Here is a 15,162-nt window from a genome sequence, read left to right as displayed (position 1 = left end):
GATTTACTTTTTGGTAACAAATATATTATTTTAGCATTTTCACTTGAGATCAGTAGATTTCTATTTTCTGGCAAATCATTAATAACTTAGACAATATTTATAAAGTGGTAAAGTAGTAGACTCAGCTTAAAGATTGCACAAACTTTTCAAACCTCAACTATTTATCAAGAAATGTATCCAATGCCATTGATATGTGTCTGCTTCCTCTGCCCTCATAATTGGTAATTTCCCTGACAGAGGATGGAGAAAGTTTACAACAATGAAAGAAGTCATGGAGGTGTATATTAGAGTCAGTATTTGTGTCAAAGTTATTGAAGCAAACAAATCATGTTTGTTAGAATGATAAAAGCCAAAAAAGACCTTTCCAAATGCAAGACATGCATTCTTAGCACAGAAAGTTTTCATATTCCTCATGCTATACCTATAGCACTGGTATAAAACCAAAAATGAGAGGCTTTAACCTTCAAGGGGGATTTTACATGGAGACATGCAAATGACTCTTTCATGTCCCTGAGGCCAACTATGCACCCATAACAGCTACTATAATAGCCCAGATACAGACTAATAATTCAGAGCCATATAACCAAACTTGTAGCTAGCCTGTTTAGATCTCATCAGTGCAAACTATTGGAAAATGTATTCCTGAGGGTGTAGAGGTCATTGAAGTATGACATAATGGAACTTGGAATGCATTTTCATTACTTGAATTACTTTAACATCACTCTGACTTTGATGGGACTTTTTGAATCTTTCTAAACTTTTATAAATAGCTAACATTGATATACAAAGTGCGTCAAACAACTTCATGCAATCTCATTGCATAAATTATTTGATAACTTAAATAAGCCAGAATGATATAGGTTATTGAGGGAGAAATATATCCATTATGTCCCCAGAAAGGTGCTGCTTTACTTGGCTGTTGTCCATGGGGAGGACCTAGGAGGAACAAGTTTTGTACCAGAAGATAGTTTATATTAAGTTTTCCCTTTAGTACACAGCACTGACTAGAGACTAACTAGTAACTAACTAACCGGACGATTGTCCATATTCTTGCAATTTTGTAGTTGTGTAATATAAGAAGTGTGTGTTATAATATAAATCTAGTAACGATATCAAGTTTATCTAATATTACAAATCTGGGGGAGCGAGTTCCATCAATCCAACAATCTCTAGTACATTACTTTGCATTGTTTCCTCACCATAATACCTCTCTTGAAGGAAACTCTTATTCTCACCCCTTCCATTATTTCACAGAGAATAGTAGATTGTATACTTAATACAATTCCAGCAATGAATGAAATTGATATGTAGGCTATTTGTAGGCTAATTTACTGACAAGGAACAGGTAGGGACTGCATTCCTTATTTGATCCAAATTTTGGGTTGCTATGAGATTTAAGTTGATAGCACATGAAATATCAGAGAAAAGGCTGATTCAGCCACTGTCACTGCACACATGGGGCAGATTTGAGCTACAAAACCCTAAATTGTGCATTTTCTGGTTAGGCCAGATCTGTAATTTCTCTGCAGCTGTTTCTTCACCGACAGAGATCAGGCATGTGTATCATGAGTCTTTCCAGCCAAGACACCAGACTTAACATATAAAACTGATCACCGTACTACACCCCTCACATGGACTGTTCACGCTGCTCCCATCCGGCAGACGCTTTCGCAGTATTAAAGCCCGAACAACCAGGCTGCGCGAAAGCTTTTTTCCGCAAGCTACCAGACTCCTCAACTCACTGCCTGTCCTCCCACTACATTCCGGACACACCTGAACTGTGAACTTAACTTTGTAAACTGTTAATTTATTTGCACAATTCTAAAGGTTTACCCATGTATATATCAAATTTATGCCTATATATTGCACATTTCATGTTTACATATTTATTGCGTATTTTTAAGTGCCTTTTTGTGATCTGTACTAGCTGGAGCCAGGTCATCTTGTCTCACTGTATATTCGTATACTGCTGAGATGACAATAAAGTTTACATTGACTTTGACTTTGACTTGTCAGCTTCCAGTGAAGCTTCCTGTCAGTTACCAGTGAAATATTCTTGCATGATTTGTTTAAGAGATTACTTTGAATTTCAAAGGGTTTATTGAGTTAATTTATTTTTAAATCTACTGAATAAAAAAAATTAAGATAGCCCCATTAAGATTTTAATCAGGAATAGAATGATAATAGGATATGCAACTATATTATATATTGTGAACAGCTGAACACATTTAGTTCATTTGCATGTAGATATATAGAATATGCATGTATTATAAAAATTAAAGATGATGTTACTTTTGTATTACATTTTCATGTAGATCCCTCAGTTATGTCTACAGTGCACAAAAACATTTCATTACATATCTAAAGGTGAGTTCCCTAGACTATACACTCACTCTCTTGATTATGATTTTGATTTGCACTTAGGAAAAAGAATATCTGCTAAGATATCAGTGAGCAAAAAGAATGAAGAAATCCCATGAAAGAACATTTGAACAGGTTGTTAGCTGAGCCAACAAACAAACTTTCACAATGCACAATATAACCACCCAGAAACTTTCTGGGCCCGTCTTCAAAATGATTTGTGTAAATCAACAGGGATCCAAAACAAAATTACAATATCCAGATAAATGTCATAAAAGGAGAATCCAGCCAGAGGAAAGTGCAGCTATGTCTTCATTTAATATATTTCTGGTAAAATGTACCATATATCTACATTTACTTTAACTTCAAACAAAAATCATGAAACTAACACTATTCTTTAAGAAAACATATTATTTTGCAAACAAATGCATGTGAATTTGTTCTCAGGAGTAACTGGCAGAAAAGTATACCTTGAATTGATTTAGTTATAGGCTAAAAAAAACTGAAATACTTTGAATTGAGTTTTCGAGCACAAACCACAGTTAATAACCAGAAAATCAGGAAGGCAAAAAACAACTTAAGTATCGATTATAAGTAATTATAAAACAACTGGACTTGCTGAGTAATAATTGAAGACGTTTCATTACTCTGAGCAGATTCTTCAGTTTAACTGTCTGGTATGAAAAGTCCTTCTGCATATAAACTCTTCTAATCCAATCACAATGACACATTGTAACTCTTCAGAGAGGTGACATCCGGAACTCACAGAGGTGTTGATTCAGTGTAGTTACTGTTATAGGGTTACCATGTGTCATGCAACTCCTAAAACCAGGTGTTACTTGTGAGAGTTGCATGAATGGATGTGTGAAGTGTTCTGAAACGGCCAGGGTACAGATGTAAGAACAGCATTGTATGTAGCAGTCAGGAGGTGTGTTGCTAGGTTTGAAAAAGACAGGGACGTGGTGTTTGTTGAAAATCCTCCTGAGTTTCTCTGACACTCCACCTAACATATGGAATGCCTATGTTTTGCTTACTATGTGTCTCCGGGCAGTTATTTCTTTTGGTGTTCCTGTTGGTCTTGGTTGCTGCTATTTCGACAAAGGCCCAGTCTGGGTAGCCACACACTTTCAAAGCTCCTCTGAGATGTTTATGCTCCTTGTCCTTGTACTCTGTATCCGTTACCACACATTCCGCCCTGTGGTGCAGAGTTCTAATGACACCCATTTTGTGTTCCAGCGGATGGTGGGAATCGAACAACAGATATTGATCCGTATGAGTGGGTGTCCTGTATACTTCCGTTTTCAAGTTACCCCCCCTCTTGGATGCATTTCAAACAGTCCATAAAGGCAAGTTTGTTCCCGTTGACATCTTACCTTGTGAACTTTACTTTGTCCACTGAGTTAATGTGTTCTGTAAAGGCCGCCACTTCATTGGATCTGATTTTACCCAAGTGTCATACACATATCTGAACCAGTGACCCAGTGTAGTTCCCTAGAATGTAAGTAAGGCCCTCCTTTCCACTTCCTCCATGTACAAGTTAGCTACAATGGGAGAGACTGGAGAACTCATTGCACAACTATAAAAAGTGTTAAGGCACAAAACTAGCAACAAACATATTTGGTTAGGACTGAGCTTCATTCTGCTGGTGAGGGTGTTATCTTGCTACAGTCAATTTCTTACATTCTCAATTGCTTCTGTTGTAGGTATACATGTGAACAATGAAGTGACATTATATGATACCATTGTTTCTTCTGCCTCTAGTGTAACACCATGAATCTTAGTTACAAACTCTTGGGCATTCTGGATATGCCGCTCGGGTGATTAGTAAAACATCTTTAATGATAACTCAGCAAGTCCAGTTGTTTTAGAATTACTTATATTAGATCTACCATGACCTGGATGAATGAAAATCTTCATAGTCAACATCCTCAAATGGTTAAATGGACCTCTGCCATTGATTTCTACATAAACAAATCTCTTGTTTTCTGAACTGTAATGTAATGAACTGTATTGCACTCCATAATGCATTTGAAATCTGATTATTCATTATTATTTTTGCAAATCTTTTAAATTTACAAACTTCCTTGACAAGCATTGACTATAAATACACAAAAATACTTTTAACCTGGCTTCAAGAAGCACAAATATCCCCCCATCTCTGAGAATAGCTCTGTAATTAATTACAATAATTACAATAATTATAGAAAATAGTATTAAATGACATATAAATATGGTAAGTAGAAGAATATTTAATTTGTCTCAAATATTATTCAGATGAACAACGTCACCATCAAAGTAAAATGATGTATGTCCTTCTTTCTTTGCATGTAATATAGAAATGGTTGTGGTTCCCATTTCAAAATTACCTAATTGCTCAACTTCTGCCATTGCCTACAGGAAAGTTTTAGGAACACTTCTGTATAAAGTAAATGTAATTAGGGTACAGACTGTGAGCCAAACCGCTGCATCCTTTTGTGTCTCAGATCACTTTGGTTAAATTAACTGCATGAAATCTCTCTTTGGAGTTAAGAAAGTGAAAATTGATGTTAAAACATAATGGCATATTTCCATTATGAAGATTAAGAAACCCAACAGAACAACAGTAATAAAGGAAGTGAAGGAGTAAAGGGAAGTGGTTTACTCAGAAACATAAACACAATGTCCATGTTCATGTAAACATAAAAGATGCAGGTATTGCTATAACAGCCATACTTTTTGTAGGCTTGTGTAAGCTCTCTACACTACTGCAAATAGGCAGAGTGAGGTGAACAAAAGGATTTAGGTGTTGCACAGGAGGAGTAGACGTTAGGTAATTTATGCTTGAACTTTGCCTGGACTGACCCTAGTCTGCCTGACGTTGCTTGTACCCTGCCTGCCTGACCTTGCGATATTCTCATTTGTCCCTTGATGAGCTGGTGTTGCCTATCGTTCTAAACTCAGTAACGATCTGGTCTATTTGCTTGTCCAGAACTTCTGCTTTTCTCTCTCATTTTAAGACCTGGCAACATTTGAGTAGCTGAGGGCTCCTCCCGAAGCCAAAGGCGGTTGCTAATGCTAGAAGCATGTTGTCCCGATGATGAGTGGTTAGGTGGGGGATACAGCCCTTAAGGCTATAGTGCACCAGTGTTAAGGATGTAAGCATGTAAGTGTAGGTTACGTAGAGGGGACCTATGGTGGAAGCTTGGGCACTGTACATGTGTTCATGGCAGAAAACAGGGGAAGGAGAACCACCCCTGGAACAGCTAACGGCACTCTGGATACACATTCCGGTGGGGGAGGTGGTTCCTATAACTGTCTCTGTGATCCTCTGATATGTGAGGTATATAAATATATATATATATATATATATATATATATATATATATATATATATATATATATATATATATATATATATATATGCAGTCCCTTGTATTTAGCTGGATCTTGACATAGCTTTAGGCAGTGCTATTGTAACAAAGATTAATTGTGGCATTATATACTCAAAATAAAATGACAATAATCATGTTCTAGGTGCATTTATGTCAACTACAAACATATTATTTTAATTGTACTTCCTTAGTAGGGATGTCGCGGACTGTTCGCCGGCGAACATCGGCTGTTCGCGTCCGCCGCAAGTTCGCGAACGTCGCGCGACGTTCGCCAATAGGCGTTCGCGTCAAAATCGTTCGACCATTCGATCGCTAAAATCGAAGGATTTTCGTTCGAATCGAACGATCGAAGCCATTGGATTGAATGAAATCATTCGATCGAATGGCTTCGATCGTTCAATTCGAACGAAAATCGTTCGATCGAACGATTAAAATCCTTCGATCGTTCGAATCGAACGATTTTCGGATGTTCGAAGTTCGCGAACTGTTCGCGAACTGTTCGCGAACTGTTCGCATTTTTTGCCGGTGTTCGCGAACGGCGTTCGCGAACACATTATCGGCGGTTCGCTACATCCCTATTCCTTAGCATGTGTAATCACTGATCCAATAAACCCTCAAAAGTTAAACCTCAAGGTACTTTAAAAATAGTACACGGATATCATAGATTAAGAATAATAGAGCCGTTGCTTTTTTCGCCCTTAGCTCTTATTTTATTATATGGTTTGGTTGGAAGATACTTCTAAAAATATATAAAAGTTGACATGATTGTAAGTGAATAAAGAAGCCATTGTAAGCTGATGTAATTTTAATCTTAAACACTAGAAGATTGTGCTCCATTAGAACACCCATGCACAAATGCAACTGTACAAACATTTCATATGTACTGTATATGGAGAAAGCTTTTTTTGCAGCTCATTTAATATGTGACAAAAGAAAAAATAAAATAAAATGAGCCCAGTAGAAATGCTCCGTTTCTTGCTTTACTCATTTGTATCATGAAATAGTCCTCATGCAAGTGCCTGCTTAAGATGGATAGACAGAAATTTATACACCAAAATAAATAGTAGTAATAATAATATAATAAGGTTTGTTTCTACTTAACAAAAAAAAAACACCAAGACACTTTTAACTTTAAATTCGCAAAGTCTTTATTAAGAGATAACTTCCTGATTCTCTGCTTGCGCTCCTCTTCAGAAAGGCAACAGGATGACGATCCATCGGCAGTGATCCATTTCTCCTCCCTGGCTATCTCCTATAGAATGCAGGGAGGAGAAATCGAGCGCCGCACAATGGATTGTTGCCCTTATTATTTATTTATTAAATATCTCTTTAAAAATGCAAAATCATGTAAAATACATTTTTAAAAGACCTGTCTATATATGTATCAGTCATGAAATATAGATACAAAAATATACAGATACATGTGCATCTATGTGGTGCTAAATTGCAAAAGTTCAGTTGCCAATAGCAATCAGTCTGCATATAGTTTTACACAGTATACAATGTTTAACAATTGAAACTAAGACCTGATTGGATGCTACTGACAACCGTACTTAATAGATTTAGTAACCATGTTAAAAAGTTAACCCTTCTGTGTACAAGCAACTGGATGTAATACAATGTTTATTAATTACCATCTAACTAACAGGACCTAACAGAACTACTCTTTAATAGACAATGGTAACAAGGGAACAATGAAGCATTATATAATTGATTAAATGAAGACATATTTTAAAAGCTGTTAATTACTTTCCATCTAAATCCAGTGTACAAATGTTTTCCACTGAACCCTCCAGCTTTTTGTTCTTTGTGTATCTTCTCTTTTATGCAGTTTTTGCAAACCTTGAAGCTATTTCCCGACAGAATTATTTATTCATTGTAAAGGCTTTAGTATAGCTAGATTTGAAAATGGTTGTTACATCACTAATCAGTGAGTCATAGCTGAAAAACAGTTTTTTTGTACTCAGAATCACCCTATTTAAATAAGAAAGCAAAGAAAGAAATAAAAATAACTTTCTGAATTACTGCAAGAGGCTACAGAAATAAAAGTTTACTTACATATGTTATTATTTTATTTTATATTTCTTCATTTCATCACACAACTGATACCCTACTTTTGCCTGAAGTCAGTTTGGATTTTCCAGAATACCAGCAGCATTTGTACATTTCATGATGCCAGTGAGCAATGGCGCCAAATTTGAAAGTATGAAAGACTTATTAAAGCCACAGGACCTTGCCCGTGATAGTATATGTTTTCCTGTGGTTCCTGAGCTTAAAGCTATTTGTTAATCTGTCTGATTCTTGTTTTGACCCCTGCCTGTCTAACTACTATTCTGAACTCCTGTGTAAGAAAATTACCTGAGTCGCGGCGGCGTGGACGGCCGCCACGCCGCCGCGCTCCTTCTCCGTCGGCTTCCGGGTCCTAGTGCGCGTGCGGCGCGCATGCGCATTATTTAAAGGCGCAGGCGCGCTGACGTCATACAAAGGCGCGAATTTCAAATGTATTTAAAGGTACAGTTTTACTTTATGCATTGCCCGTGATAGGATATTGTTTCCTGGTGCTTCTGAGCCTTGTGCTATATTCTGAACCTGTTTGAATCCGGTTTTTGACCTCTGCCTGTTTCCTGACGACGCTCCCATCTGAATCCTGACCTGTGCCTGTTAACCGACTACTCTATTGCCTGAACCCCTTCTGCTTGTTACCCGGTTTTGACCCTTTCCTGCCTGACGATCCTTGCTATCTGCCTGCCTCGACCCAGCCTGTCTGACTATCCTCTCTGCCTCATCCTTGCCTGTAACCGTGATCCTCGGCCCAAAAGACTCTAGATACCTGCCGTGCCCCATTGCCTGCCAGAACTCTAGCCTTGCCCACTCATAAGTCCAGGTGGCACCCCAGTAGGCGGAGGGCCTTCCCGAAGCCCAAAAGTGGTCACACATACTGGTGAAGAGAGCTCTGACCACGGTGCTTGGCTCTAGTTCTGGTATTGGGTGCCGGCCGTGACATCCTGATTCCTGACCATTGCCTGTTATACCTCTTTCACTGAATCCCTTCTGATTGATTACCTGGTTTGACCCTTGCCTGCCTGATTATGCTTGTTCTCTGCCTGCCCCAACCCGGCGTGATCTGACTACGATTTTGTCTCATGCCTTGTACTGTGACCTTCACCCCAAAGACTCTTGCCTTACAGTTGTGCCCCTCTGCTTGTTTAGAACCTCTCGTCTTGCACCTCTCATTTTAAGACCTGGCAGCATCTGAGTAGCTGAGGGCTCCTCCCGAAGCCAAAGGCGGCTGCTACAGGCAGAAGCACGAGCCGAGACCAGGGTGCTTGCCATCGGTTCTAGATTTAGAGTGCCAACCGTTACATTCTCATAGACATAATTTCTACTGCCTTTTCATTGAGTGGGGATAAGGTCTAGCAAACTAATAGCCCAGAGAGAAGAGGCAAGGACAACCACTGCAGCAAAAAAATATCAAACCCAGAAGTGCGGACCACTATTATAGATGATGCCTGGATTGAGAAAAAACATATGCCCATTACATGACCAAGTTTAAAACATTATGGAACTTTTCAGATTGAAATGATGTGTGAACTTACCAGTTTTAAAACTAAAAATTCCCCATAAATGTTTTATTTCAATACTACAGTACATTGATGCTACTTCTTTTTCACTTGGTTTTACTAAGTTTGCCCTAATGATAAAAACATTACCCTCCACTTTGCCAGCTGAAGATATCCCATTATTCCCATGTTTAATATTTTAACAATCTGCCATGATTTACTCATCTATGAATCTAAATGCACGCAAATTAGGGGGTGGTAGGGTGCATAAGGGAGTTATGCCAAACACAGGCAGTGCTCTATGCATGGGGCAGACACAGAGAACTTGTATGATAATTAATCTTCAGATGTCTGCACATGTGGTTATAATGATCTAGCCTCTCTAAGAGATAGGACATCAATGGCTAACACCCTCAAGGGCAATATATCTTGCTACATGAAGTTTTTCAGTTTGTATGTGCACTACCAAATATTGAAATTATCAACACTTTTGTATGATTAAAACAGTGCTACAATATACGTGACATATGAAGCAGAAGCAGTGAGACAAAGCTTACTTAACAAATAACTGGGATTACATTTTTTGGCTACAGTTTTTTTGATAGGGATGAGCTGCAACTCAGTAATAAATATACAGCTGGGAAATACTGTGGAACACTTTGGCATAGTAGGAGAATATGGGAAAGGACAGATAGATTTTGTTAGCCAATATGACAAGATAGACAAGAAGTCTGAGCATAAGGATATAGGACTGAAATATGCTAACAATGTATAGACATATAGCAGTAAATATATGGTCAATAAAAGCTGCCAATTGATAAGTATGAGGAGAGATTAAGTCAGTGGCACCCAATGGACAATACGATATGACATGTCTGGATATTATGAAGAAACAATTTAACTAGAAAAAAATATTGGCGTGTCTGCATGCTAATTTGGAGCCTAGTATAAAAGAAGTAGCAATGGAGACACCTTCCATTTGACTTGACTTATATGTTTCATTGCACTACACAAATTAATTGCAGGCATATATGATGAACCCTTCAAGGAACTGAAGAGGAAGATGCATTATTCCTATTGCCAAAAAATAGTTAAATGTTTGGGATAAGTCATCAAATAGCAGATTTTATTTATTATACACAAATGACTGAACATCCTTTTTGCTTTTCATAGGATGTATGAGTAATAAAAGACTTGCAAATGGTTTCATTCCTTCTCTTCCAGACTGATGCTGGCAGGTCACTTCCACTAATCTGACTTTTGTGAAAAGTTAGCACTGAAATGTAGTGAACATTTGTACAAAATATTTTTTTTCCACATTTGTTAAAAAAGCAAGTTGCTGCTTTTACCATTTGGAAACATTAGGTTATGACAGTGGTATGTAAACGCTGCAAAATGAAAGCCAGCTTCGATAAAAAGAGGCAAAACAGTTTTTTGTTATTAGCTTTAATTGTGCGTCAGAGATGAAGCAGCACATGTCAATAATAATAAAGGCAGAATGAGTGTCAAATGTCACAAAAACGATAACAGTGCAGACAGCACAGAAGTAGTAATTCTGCATGCAGGTCAGCAAATAAATGTGCCCCTATGGTTGTCTGGAATGCTAAGCTGTCCACCATACTGATAACCTCTGTTAACTGATTAGAATTTCAAAAGGTTTGTGTTTATTTAAACCCTGCATTGCACTGTAGGCCTCAGCTCCTATTCTGCACGTACATATCAGGAATGACTAGAACTATCAGCATGGAATTAATATGAAGACATTGCAGTGAAACACTGTGGAGCTCATTTATAAACACTGGGCAAATTTGCTCCTGGGCAGTAAACTTATCAACTAATCAGATGATTGCTTTCAGTGTTCATCCTGCAGCTGACTGTAAAAAGCTAATCACTGATTGGTTGCTATGGGTCACTGCCCAGGTGCAAATGTGTCCACTGCTTATAAATGAGCCCCTGTGATTGCTATAATGTAGCTTTGCCATTAATAAATACATTCATTTCATTCCTCTTCAGAGAAAAATATACTGGCCAGGTAATTTCTGAAGCAGCTCAGCTTCACCATTCTAATTGTAGTTCACAGGCATCCCTCTGTAGAATGTAGTATACTGTACATGTATATTGCATATTTTTTGGTCTTCCCCTGTGGAAATGCATAAAGTGAAGAAACCTGGTCTAAATAAGCAAGCTGTCAGTGGACAGAAAATGAATACCAGACAAACTGCAAAGCATTTGTATCTTAAATAAATGGTGCAGCACAGACTCACTTTATTAGGGACATGTACAGAGTAGAATAGAGGTTTAGAAAATCATCTTTAATCCTTCGACATGTTTGGCAAATGCCATTCAGTACTCCATAATAAAAGATTTTAGATATTGGTGGTCAGTGTCGGACTGGCCCAGCGGGATGCCAGGAAAACTGCCGGTGGGCCCAGGTGTCAGAGGGCCTCTTGCTTCTAACCATTTAGACTATTTCATGGTCATTCCCTACTTCTTTAAGTGGCGTAATAATGGAAGAATAGAGTATAGCAAGTAGAGATAAGAGACTAGAAGAATAAAGAGGTTGAAAGGTTCTATTTCGTTGATATATAGACACTTAGGGTCGATAGACACTGAGGAACCCTTAAAATATATGTTGGACTGGGAAACTGACCTGGGCCGTACGATTTCCCAGCAAGAATGGAACCTAATCTGGAATACTACTTCAAAAATTTCTCCCAATACTGCCATTAAAGAGTCAACATACAAGGTGATGATGCGCTGGTATATCACTCCGGCCCGGAAGCATAGGTTCGACCCTTCTGCGTCGGACCTGTGTTTCCGGGGTTGTACAGTAAAAGGAGACTTCATTCACATATGGTGGACGTGTCCTGTAGCAGTTGAGTACTGGAAGGAAATGTTTCAGATGATTGGAACTATATTTGACAAAACTATTGATCTTGATGCTACTATGGCCCTTCTAGCTCGTCCAACCAAAGATTTTACTAAAACTCAAAACACTCTATTGGGACAAATTCTAGCGGTAGCAAGAATTAACTTGGCAAAAAATTGGCTCCAACAGACTATCGATACGCGAAGCATTGTAGAAAGAATAAACCACACACAGAATCTGTTGTACTTAACGGCTTTATTGGAAGATGCTGTAGAGAAACATACACATATATGGTCCCCATGGAATGCTTTCATGCAGTCACGAGTACCAAACAGCAGTCAAGACAATTGTAGTAATGAGAATGTTGGGAATTGAAATGCACTGGAAAGAACATTCTAAGGTTGTTATTCTCCTTTACTAACATCCCCTCCCCTATACTGAAGATAATACTGAACTAACCAAAGCTTGTCAATTGTTATTGCATATTTCTTTTTCTGAAAATAAAAGAGATTTAAAAAAAAAAAGAAGAATAAAGAGGTTGAGTGAGGAGAGGAGGAATAGTAGTTTTTAAGCTTTTCTGGTGGGCCCCTGGCATCCTAGTCTGACACTGTTGGTGGTAAAGCTTAAATAAACCCAAAAAAAAGGAAACAGAGGAATTTATGATGAAAACTATGACCAATAGCAGACGTTATACTAAGTAGAGTGTAAGAAGAGAAATGCAAATTTGTGTCTGTGTAAATGTGCAAGGATAATTACTACAGAAGAGAAGCACAACAGATTGCTAAGTGGAAATATGGTGGTTTATAATTTCATATATTCACAGGGGATAGAAATAAATGTCAGAGACAAGCTGATTACACGATCACAAAACAAAGTATAAGTATGTTTGTGTAACAGAATTATACAATCCATGGGAAGATGCAAAATATGTCTGATATTCCACACAAATAAAAGCCATCTGGAATTCTGTTAAGAGATGTTGGATCTGAAATATCATATTCCAGTAACAGCTTTAAGCTATCAACACTTTTGGAGCAAAATATAACTCCCTCTGCACCAATGAAAGAAGCCAGATGCTACAATTCCACCCGTGCCAGCACTGCCAGATTAACTTGGTACATACCTCCACATTATTACATAAAGGTGTGTCCCATCTTTATGAAAAAAATAAATAAAAACAAATAGAGAGATATAGAAGTCTCATGAAAATGTATTCCAGTTCAAATCTCAATGTTGTATCTGTAGTACATGAACAATGAAAACAATAACACCCTGGGGCCCATTTACTAAGGGTCAAAGTGAATTCGAAGTGAATTTTCAAATTCAAAAACGTTGAATTTCTAAGTAATTTTTGGGTATTCCGACCATGGAATAGGCCAAAATTCAATTTGAATTGAAAAAAACGTTGAATATTCGACCATTCGAAAATCGAAGTACTGTCTCTTTAAAAAAACTTCCACAATTTGCCGCCTTAAACCTGCCGAATTGCTATGTTAGCCTATGGGGACCTCCTCGAAGTTTTTAGAAGTCAAAGCTTTTTTTTTTTTTGAAAATCGTTTGATCAATTGATTAAATCGTTCAAATCATTCGATTTGAATTAGATTGAAAACTGATAAATTCAATGGTCAAATTTCGAAGGTTTACCACTTAGAAATTCGACTCTTAGTAAATGTGCCCCTATCTGTTATAAAAGTTTAGCATTAATTTATATGAGGATTATACTCAAATGATTAAACTCAATGTTCTTTCTTGTTAAAAAATATTCTTGGCATTCTGAACAGTGGTCCAAGGGGCACAAAGGGCAATATAATATAAACACTGGCACAAGGTTAATATCTCTGTGTAGTGAGACATGCTGCTTGCATAATCAAACCGCATAATTAAAATATCATGTGGTGGGTTCTTCTCCTTCAGCTGTATCCTAACAAAGCCTGTGGAAAAACATTTTAAATAATCAATTTCAATAAATTATTATTTGACATTCAAATTTTTGATAGGTGAATGTGATGAAAATGATGCAGTTGCAGAAGAATACATTAGAAAAAGTGACAGTGAGTAAAGGGCAAATAAATTCACCAGGCACGAATTCTCTTTATAACTATTTGCTTCACATTTTTTAAAGCACATGTAAGCACAAAAATGTAATCAGTGAAATCTTTAAATACACAATGGGGCACATTTACTAAGCTCGAGTGAAGGATTAGAATGAAAAAAACTTAGACTTTGGCTACTTCGACCATCGAATTGGCTACATCGACCTTCGACTACAACTTCGACTTCGAATCGAACGATTCAAACTAAAAATCGTTCGACTATTCGACCATTCGACCATTCGATAGTTGAAGTACTGTCTCTTTAAAAAAACTTCGACTACCTACTTCGCCACCTAAAACCTACAGAGCATCAATGTTAGCCTATGGGGACCTTCCCCATAAGGTTTCTAAGCTTTTTTTGATCAAAGGAAAATCCTTCGATCGATGGATTAAAATCCTTCGAATCGTTCGAAGCATTTGCGGTAAATCCTTTGACTACGATATTCGAAGTCGAAGGATTTTACTTCGAGGGTCAAATATTGAGGGATAATTAACACTCGATATTTGACCAATAGCCCCAATGTAATAAAAGTCGCAAAGAGCAAAACAATTTGCACAAATAAGAATTAAAATTTATATTTTGCAATGTAATACTCTTCTTTAAACTGTTATTACATTGTGAATTTTCATTGCGCATTGCCCACTTTTAAGAAGTGCTTGAAGATGTCGTAATCTTTTGGAGCAAACGTAACAACTTTTTCTGTAAGTCGTTTTATTACATTCATTGCGCACTGGTGCAAACTATAAAATTTGCAAACCTTCTTCTACTGTCGGAAGTGGTCGCTAATCAGTTTCCGGATTCGCAAAAGCTATATTAAATTTGCGCAAAGGAAAATTTGATTGCAAAGAGGCATGACTTTTCGCATTGTGAATATTTTTCCCATTACCGACCTTTATTACATTCCTCC

Source organism: Xenopus laevis, chromosome 3L (genome assembly GCF_017654675.1).
Source record: "Xenopus laevis strain J_2021 chromosome 3L, Xenopus_laevis_v10.1, whole genome shotgun sequence".
Lineage (NCBI taxonomy): Eukaryota > Metazoa > Chordata > Amphibia > Anura > Pipidae > Xenopus > Xenopus laevis.
This window is presented reverse-complemented; position numbering follows the sequence as displayed.